Consider the following 9295-nt stretch of genomic DNA (forward strand, 5'->3'; position numbering starts at 1 on the left):
GAGCCTGTTACTCCCAGAGTCCTGTTATTCTTGTTATTCTTATTTCAGGGGAATGCCTTCTTTGATACATTCCCATGGGCCTCTCTCTCTGGTTCCCCCCTTCCCTTCCTAGCTATCTATCCTTCAGGACAGAGGTCCTCCAAGCAGCCACCATCGAGTCCTAGAGAGGCAGGCAGGAAGTGTTCATGGAACGGGGAGAGGAGAGAGAGAGAGATGCACCCTCTGACGCCATTTCCGGAGGAGGAAGTGCCATTTGAATTGCTTTGGGGAGGGGGAAGGAAGGCTTTTGGAAAGGAGGAGGGTAAGTGCTGGTGGACTGCAGGGACCCCATCTTGGCTTTCTGGGTGGAAAGAGGGATCCTCCTTTGGAGCCATGGCTGCTGGGAGGCCTCCTGGGGTCTGGGAGGGAGGCTTCTTCTTGGGGTAGAAGCAAGGAAAGCCTCCTTTCCAAGGCTCACACGGTGTGTGTGTATGGATAGGTAGATATACAAATAGACAGATGTGTATTTGTGAGTGTGTATAGATAGATAGCCTGATAAATAGATAGATAGATAGATCTGTGTGCCGCTTACCTTTCAAGGGTCACACACTCTGTGTGTGTGTGTGTATAGATAGTTAAATAAATAGATAGATGTGTTTATATGTGTGTGTGTGTGTATCCCACTTACCATCCAAGGGTCACACAATGTGTGTGTGTGTGTGTGTGTGTATAGATAGATTGATAGATGTATGCGCATGTGTGTATATATATCCCACTTACCTTCCAGGGGTTACACAGGGTGTGTGGATGGATGGATGGATAGATGTCTCTCTGTGTGTATATATATGCCACTTACCTACCAAGGGTCACACAGTGTGTGTCTGTATAGGTAGGTAGGTAGATAAATAGGTGTGTGTGTGTGTGTATATATATATATATATATCCCACTTACCTTCCAAGGCTCACACAGTGTGTGTGTGTGTGTGTATAGATAGGTAGATAGATAGATAGATAGATAGATAGATAGATAGATAGATAGATGTGTCTGTATCCCACTTACCTTCCAAGGGTCACACAGTGTGTGTGTGTGTGTGTGTGTATATCCCATTTACCATCCAACGGTCACACAATGTGTGTGTGTGTGTATAGATAGGTAGATAGACAGATGTGTATGTATGTGTGTGTGTGTATTGTAGAATGTACACCATTGACAGTTTCATTTTTATCGATTTTATTGTTTGTATGTACAGCGCTGTGTAAATCTCCAGCTCTATACGGCGCTTGATCCATAGGGAGAGGTGGGAAATAGAAATAACATTTATTATTATTATTATTATTATTATTATTATATAAATAAAGCATTATGATAATAGTGCTTTTTAGCTGCCGCATCGTACTGTTGACTCATGATCAATTTGTGGTCTACTTGGACTCCAGATCCCTTTCACATGTAGTTTGATTCAGCCAGGTGTCCCCCATCCTATATCTCTGCATTTCATTTTTCCGCCTTCTGAGGAAAGACTTGGGGAGCTGGGGATGTTTAGCCTGGAGAAGAGAAGGTTAAGAGGTGATATGATAGCCCTGTTTGAATGTTTTAAGGGATGTCCTATTGAGGAGGGAGCGAACTTGTTTTCTGCTACAGGAAAAGAGTTTCCACCTCAACATTAGGAAGAACCTCTTGACTGTAAGGGCTGTTTGACAGTGGAACACACTCCCTCGGAGTGTAGTGGAATCTCCCTCCTTGAAGGTCTTTAAGCAGAGGCTGGATGGCCATCTCTTGGGCATGCTTTGATTGAGAGTTCCTGCATGGCAGGGAGGTTGGACTGGAGGGCCCTTGCGGTCTCTTCCAACTCTACGATTCTATGATTCTAAGACATTTCACCTTCTCTGACTGAGAGCTCTGGTGCCACACTAAACTACAATTCCTAGGATTCCCTTGCACTGAGACAGGACAATTAAAGCAGTCTCAAACTGGATTATTTCTGCAGTACATTTTGGACCTGAGATCATCCATAGAGACCCTTCTCAGTCCCACCACCATCTCAAGCACCGAGGTAGGGATATAAGAGAGGGCCATTGCCAAGGTTCCCTGGGAGCCCAGAATGGTCCCCTTTTTGTCGTCCTTCCATCAAAAGGTTAAGACATTTTAATTCAGACTTTTAAAACAGAAAGTTTTCAAAGACCGGGCTGGGGGTGCTTTACTGTTTTATATGGTTCTGTTCTTAAGCACTCTTATCTTTTTAAACTTCATTTTATTAAATCATCTGATTTTATATTGTAATAATTTAATTGCGTCATTTAAACAGCATACCTCCAAAGTGACCCGAAGCTGCTTTATTTTGGCCAGTCTGTATGGGGCCATAATCTACTTTCTTTGGACTGGGGTAGACACCCTGTGGCCCTCCAGTTGTTGATGGATTTCAGCGCCATCTGCTCCTTTGACAGCATAACATATCAGTAAGGGTTGCTGGGAGTTGTATTTCACCAACTCTTGGGGGACCACATTTAGCCTTAGGACTAAATCTTGTGGTTAATATCCTAGCTAGAGAGGATTTTGATTTTCTAATGAACAAAGAAGGAACCAAACAGAACATTGGTTGAATGAAAGACCTCCAAGAGACCCTTTTATGAACAGGCACAACCAGGTCTTTCAAGCACAACATTTTGGCTTCCTTCTCCTATCAGTCTACCTTTAGTGCACTTTTGTCTTTTCCTGCTGCCTTCCACTTTACCAAATGTCATCATATTTTCCAGTTACTCCTGTCATCTCACTATGTGCCCAAATTATGATACCTTCAATTTTTTTTATTGTTTTTTAGGGAAAGTTGATTTGCTCTCAGAGTCATTTAACTGTCTTTTCGGTGGTCCATGGAAGACTGTATAAATGTATGCTGATGCAAAACACCCTCATTTCTATCTTTTGCAGGTGCACATACGTCCAGGATAGTCTCTAAATGTAGGGAGAGAGGAGAACATACAATGAATTCCTCCTCCATGGAAGAAACTGCAGGAGAGACGACTTTGAAACAGGTTGCCATTCTCCTCTTTTGTGATGGAGCCATTGGGAGTCTGTCAGTCTGGGATGCAGTGTGGATACTGAGAAGGCATCCTCTGTCCTTTGGTGTCTCAGTTAATCAGTGTTTCCTGCCATCTTGAACTTGCTTCCCCTCAGTTTAGTACAAATTTAGAACTTCTGTGGATCAGTCCACTGTCCTGAAACAGCAAAAAAAAAAAAACTCAAAGCCTACAACTCCACCCTCTGCTGTTCAGCCCCAAACTAGCACCCCCTTCAATTTCCACAGTCTGTCCCCCACTGTTAACCAATCCCCTTTTCCAACCTTCTCACACGCACTATTTCTCCCTGCCCCAGACATTCCCAGCAACTACCTCCTTTTCAGTTACTACCAGCCACCAACTTTCTTCAGCCTACATCCCACACATTCCACAAGCTATCATTCCCATAACTCTTCTAGCCACCTGCAACTGAAGTCATCCCCACATCTAGCTAACCTACACAACTACCCATATTTTTATAATCCAAAGCAAAATGTATAACCCAAAGCAATTAGCTATACTATTAATAATAAAACACAAACTTAACACAATACAATTTTGGAACACAGAACCACAGAAGCCTGACAGAATCCATGCAGCAAGCATGGTTCTTACACCCAGCCACTCAGGGCCTGCTGAGCATTAAACCCATGGATTTTAGATAGGATTGGCCCATCATTTTGGTGGAGGGAGGCATGTGATTCAGGTTTAGAGCCATCATGAAATGAAGCAATTCCTATTGATTTAATGTGTGGTTTTCATATTTTTATGTTCTCATGGGCTGTTCTGGTGGTCTCTGCCTTATTTGGTAGAAGAGCTTGACCACACTGGCTGGAAATCCAAAACATTTGCTAATTTGTGAGGCTGACCTGGATTTATGCCAGTTACAGGCTGTATAGACTGGTGACAAAGGCCAGGCTGGGGGCAGAGTGGGTGTTTGGCATCTGCCTGACGCGTGCCCCGATTCTGCCACCATGCCAGCAACACGCTGAGCACTGCACCACGTGGCGGGCAGCATCACGGCACTCCTCTGTTGCTTCATCCAGTTGACACAGCGCCAAAGTAGCACAGAAAATTGTGGCGCTAGCAGCTATGGCACCCTTTTTGTGGCTGCTTTTTGTACCATGGAAAGGCCATATCAGGGGCGTGGCATGTAGTTGCTGCAGCCCTGATACGGCACTAAAAGGGGCAGCCTGTCAAGCCCCTTAGTAATGCAAATTGGGAAGCTCTATGTGGAAGAGTTTCCATGTTCTAAACAAAATCTCCCGTCACACAAGAAATTTAGATTATCAAGAACTCAGATTATAGCCTTGTCTTTTTCTTGATGCCTTATTGTTCAAGATCCAAGGAGATAAGGAAAAGAGATGGGAGAACATTCAGACATGCCCCAATATTCTGAAGTGATCAAATAATATTTGGGATGCTCCATGTGCTTTCCTCTCCCTTTACTTAATCACACTGTGGATGAGGTTTGTTTTCTATTGCAGGTGACCTTTGGGGATGTTGCTGTATATTTCGCAAAGGAAGAATGGGAACTGTTGGATCAGAACCAGAGATTTTTGTACAACGAGGTGATGATGGAAAATTATCAGAATGTTTCCTGCCTGGGTAAGGAATTTTAACCCATTGCCTTTCCTACAGACATGGTGGGTCCTTGCACACTATATTATCATAACACCATGATTCCACTTTAATTGCCATGGCAACATCATGTAGAATCTTTGAATTGGTAGTTTAGTGACTCACTAGAGCTCTTTAATTGAGGATTCTAAATACTCATTTGTAAACTGCCAATCCTAGGATTTCATAGAAAGGGACCTTTTTGGCCCCAAATATTCCTCAACACATCCCAGAGCAAGTTTACTGATTTCTTGGTCCCTCTATCAGTCTTTCTAGGCTCTGGACTGGCTTTCCTCTTGGGAAAACTGTTTCCCCTGGTTCTACAATGCCCCAAAAAAGGGCTCAACAGTGGCAAAACTGCCCCCACTTTCCCAGAAGGATGTTGGGGGGATACTGAGGAGCAAAACAATGGGAAAATGCCCTCTGAGATCCTCTGGGAGTCCAGCGTGGCCCCCTTAATCCCCAACAGTTGTCCATCTCTGCCTTAGAGATGTCTTAAGGCTGTTTTAAGGCTTCTCTCTGGACCTTGACCCTCACCAAAATTGGATCCTGACTCCCAGCCCCTTCTTCAGCCTTTCCTATTGATTTATTTGTATGTTTATTCTTTCTCACCAAATGCATCTCAAAGTGTCTCTTTCCTGCATCACACTTCATGTGTATAAAATAAATAATAAAATAATATGTATTTTTATCCCGCTTTTCTGTCACAAGAAAATCAAAACGGCTCACAACACATTAAAATATCCACATTCACAACATTATATCACAAATTCCCCCCTTAACACATGATTAAACATGTTACAATTAAAATACCTATTAAAAACAGAATAAAACATATAGCGAAGACAGAGTGTTGGGCAAATACATGATGTGAAGGGCAGTCATTCTGTGGCTAGTCACTTTGATTCAGGAAAGGCATGCCGGGAGAGATCCATCTTGACAGCTTTTTTTATATGCCAAAGAGAAAGAGAGAGAATGAAAATGTGTAAAATACAATGGCAGGGAACAGATGCAGAAGGAGAAGCAATGCAGATGGACATGAGGGCAGGTGGGAAAGTTGGAGAGTGGAGGGAGAAATGGAAAAAGGATCAGGCAAGTGGAAGTGAGGAGGGGAGAGAAGGTGCAAAACTGTGGACAGGAAGGTACCCCTGGGAAAGTCTATAATAGGGATAGAATAGGCGCCTCGTGTATTGGGAGGCAGCTGCTAACATGACAGATTTTAAGAACAGGTTTGAGAGAACCGGTATGAACTGGCTCATATCCTTGGTTCCAGACATATTACGGGATTCCTGTTAGCAATTATGACCAATAACTATGAAGAGAGGGATAGAGGACACAGAAGCTTTTTTATCTGAATATTGATAGGAATAAAATCAACTCATTTGAGATGTGGTGCTGTAGAAGAGTGCTTAGGATACCATGGATTGCCATAAAGACAAATAAATGGGTCTTAGCCTGAACTCTCGAAAGCCAAGATTACAAAATTGAGGCTATCCTAATTTGGCCACAACATGAGAAGGCATAACTCATTATAGAAGAAAACAATGCTAGGGAAAGTAGAACACAGCAGAAAAAAACAGGAAGACTGCAAGGCAGATGAATACACTCCATTAGAAAGTCACAAGCTTGAATTTACAGCACCTAAGGAGAGTAGTTAGGGACAAAGGTTCTTGTAGATATCTCATCCATATGCTTGCCATGACTTGAAGGCACTTAACAACAAATTATTTTCCTATTTGAGTTTGCTTAGCTCCATTGTTCCTTCCCTTGCTCTCTTAATGCTGAGATTCAATCTTGTCTCTCCTTACCCTCTTTAGGATACCTTGTGAAGCATCAGAGGATCCACACGGGAGAGAAAGCATACAAATGCAAGCACTGTGGGAAATGTTTTGCTTACAGGTCATTATTTGTAATGCATCAGAGAGTTCACACAGGAGAAAAACCATACAAATGCCAACAGTGTGAGAAATGTTTTGCTCGCAACTCACAACTTGTTTATCACAAGAATGTCCACACAGGACAGGATCCATTCCAGTGCCAGCAGTGTGGAAAATGTTTTGCTCGCAACTCAGAACTTGTTTGTCACAAGAATGTCCACACAGGACAGGGTCCAATCCAATGCCAGCAGTGTGGAAAATGTTTTTCTCGCAAGTCAGTTCTTGTGAATCATCAGAGAGTCCACACAGGAGAGAAACCTTACAAATGCCAGCACTGTGGGAAATGTTTTGCTGCCAGGTCTACCCTTGTGAATCATCAGAGAGTCCACACAAGAGAGAAACCATACAAATGTCAGCACTGTGGGAAATATTTTACTCAGAAGTCACAGCTTAAGATACACCAGAGAATCCACACAGGAGAGAAACCACATAAATGCCAGCAGTGTGGAAAATCTTTTGTTAGGAAGTCAGGCCTTGTGAAACATCAGACAGTCCACACAGGAGAGAAACCATATAATTGCCACCAATGTGGGAATAGCTTTGCTCAGCTGTCAAACTTTCTGGCTCATCAGAGAATCCACGCAGGAGAGAAAACATACAAATGCCACCATTGTGGAAAATATTTTGCTTGGAAGGCACACTTACGGCATCACCTGAATGTCCACACAGGAGAGAAACCATATAAATGCCAGCAGTGTGGAAAGTGTTTTGTTGACAAGTCAACCCTTGGGAGACACCAGAGAATCCACACAGGAGAGAAACCATACAAGTGCCAGCAGTGTGGAAAATATTTTACTCAGAAGTCACAGGTTAAGATACACCAGAGGGTCCACACAGGAGAGAAACCACATAAATGCCAGCAGTGTGGAAAGCATTTTGTTGACAAGTCAACCCTTGTGAAACACCAGAGACTCCACACAGGAGAGAAACCATTCAAATGCCAGCAGTGTGGGAAAAGCTTTGCTGACAAGTCATACCTTGTCAAGCATCAGAGGGTCCATACAGGAGAGAAACCATACAAATGCCAGCAGTGTGGGAAATGTTTTGCTTGGAAGGCAGTCTTTCAGCATCACCTGAGTGTCCACACAGGAGAGAAACCATATAAATGCCAGCAGTGTGGGAAATGTTTTATTTACAAGTCAATTCTTGTGAGACATCAGAGAGTCCACACAGGAGATAAACCATACAGATGCCAGCAATGTGGGAAATGTTTTGCTAATAAGTCACTTCTTGTGAGACATCACAGAGTCCACACAGGAGATAAACCATACAAATGTCAGCAGTGTGGGAAATGTTTTGCTTACAAGTCAGTTCTTGTGAATCATCAGAGAGTCCACACAGGAGAAAAACTATACAAGTGCCAATACTGTGGAAAATGTTTTGCTGACAAGTCCCACCTTGTCAAGCATCAGAGGGTCCACACAGGAGAGAAACCACATAAATGCCAGCAGTGTAGAAAATGTTTTGCTTATAAGTCACTTCTTGTGAGACATAACAGAGTCCACACAGGAGATAAACCATACAAATGCCAGCAGTGTGGGAAATGTTTTTCTTACAAGTCAGTTCTTGTGAATCATCAGGGAATCCACATAGGAGAAAAACTATACAAGTGTCAACACTGGAAAATGTTTTGCTGACAAGTGCCACCTTGTCAAGCATCAGAGGGTCCACACCGGAGAGAAACCATACAAATGCCAGCAGTGTGGGAAATGTTTTGCTTGGAAGGCAGTCTTTCAGTATCACCTGAGTGTCCACACAGGAGACAAATCATTTAAATGCCAGCAGCGTGGGAAATGTTTTGCTTACAAGTCAATTCTTGTGAGACATCACAGTGTCCACACAGAAGATAAACCATACAAATGCAATCAAGTCACACCTTCGGAAGCACTCAATAGTCCACATAGGAGAGAAGCCATATAAATGCCATCTGTGTGGAGATTGTTTTCCTTACAAGTCAGCCCTTGTGAGGCATGAGAGAATCGACACAGCATAGTGACCATAAAAGTGCCAGAACTGTGGGAAATGTTTTGCTCTGGATTTAACCCTTTGAGGCATTAGAAAGTTCACACTGATAAAATGAACATGTGAAATACTTTTTGTTTGGTAAGTCGGTACATCAGGGTTTTTCCAAATCATTTAAAAATATCCTGTACTTATATGTTCATTCAATAAACCTTGGAATTATTTGGAGTATTGTTTCCTTGGCAATTCACACAATGTCTATGAAACATGGTACTCCTCAACTCAACTGATTGTGACTGTGGCAGCATGTGCACTGCAGTTTGACACCACTTTCATTCCCAAGGCTAAGTGATATAGAATTCTGGGATTGTAGTTTTGTGAGACTTTTGTCCTTCTGTTTCAGAGATCTTTGGTGCCACAACAAACTACAAGTCCCATAATTCCATCACATTGAGCCATGGCAATGAAAATTGTGTTAACTTGGATTATTTCAGTACTGCAAATGCAGCCGAAGACACTAGCTTCCATGGACTTGGGAGTGGATTTTTTTCTAACTTTTTGGACACATGGTATTTACTGACTCCTAGGTTAAGTGCTAACTTCTTTCTATCCTCAGGACTTAACATTAGTTAGAATCATAGAACTGGAAGAGACCACAAGGGCCATCCAGTCCAACCCCCCTGCCATGCAGGAAACTTCAAAGCATTCCTGACAGATGTCCATCCAGCCCAAGACCTTCAAAG

General features: G+C 42.8%; 1 pseudogene across 1 annotated transcript; it reads left to right on the plus strand.

The window, feature by feature from the left end:
* Nucleotides 1-235: 235 nt before the first annotated feature.
* LOC149320408 (uncharacterized) lies at nucleotides 236-8763 on the plus strand (annotated as a pseudogene). The gene is made up of 4 exons (XR_016278504.1): nucleotides 236-301; nucleotides 2906-3009; nucleotides 4521-4641; nucleotides 6471-8763. The product of XR_016278504.1 is annotated as an uncharacterized LOC149320408 (transcript).
* Nucleotides 8764-9295: the final 532 nt, after the last annotated feature.

This window comes from Sceloporus occidentalis, unplaced genomic scaffold (assembly GCF_023333645.1).
Source record: "Sceloporus occidentalis isolate IW3139 unplaced genomic scaffold, rSceOcc1.0.p SCAF_1, whole genome shotgun sequence".
Classification (NCBI taxonomy): Eukaryota; Metazoa; Chordata; class Lepidosauria; order Squamata; family Phrynosomatidae; genus Sceloporus; species Sceloporus occidentalis.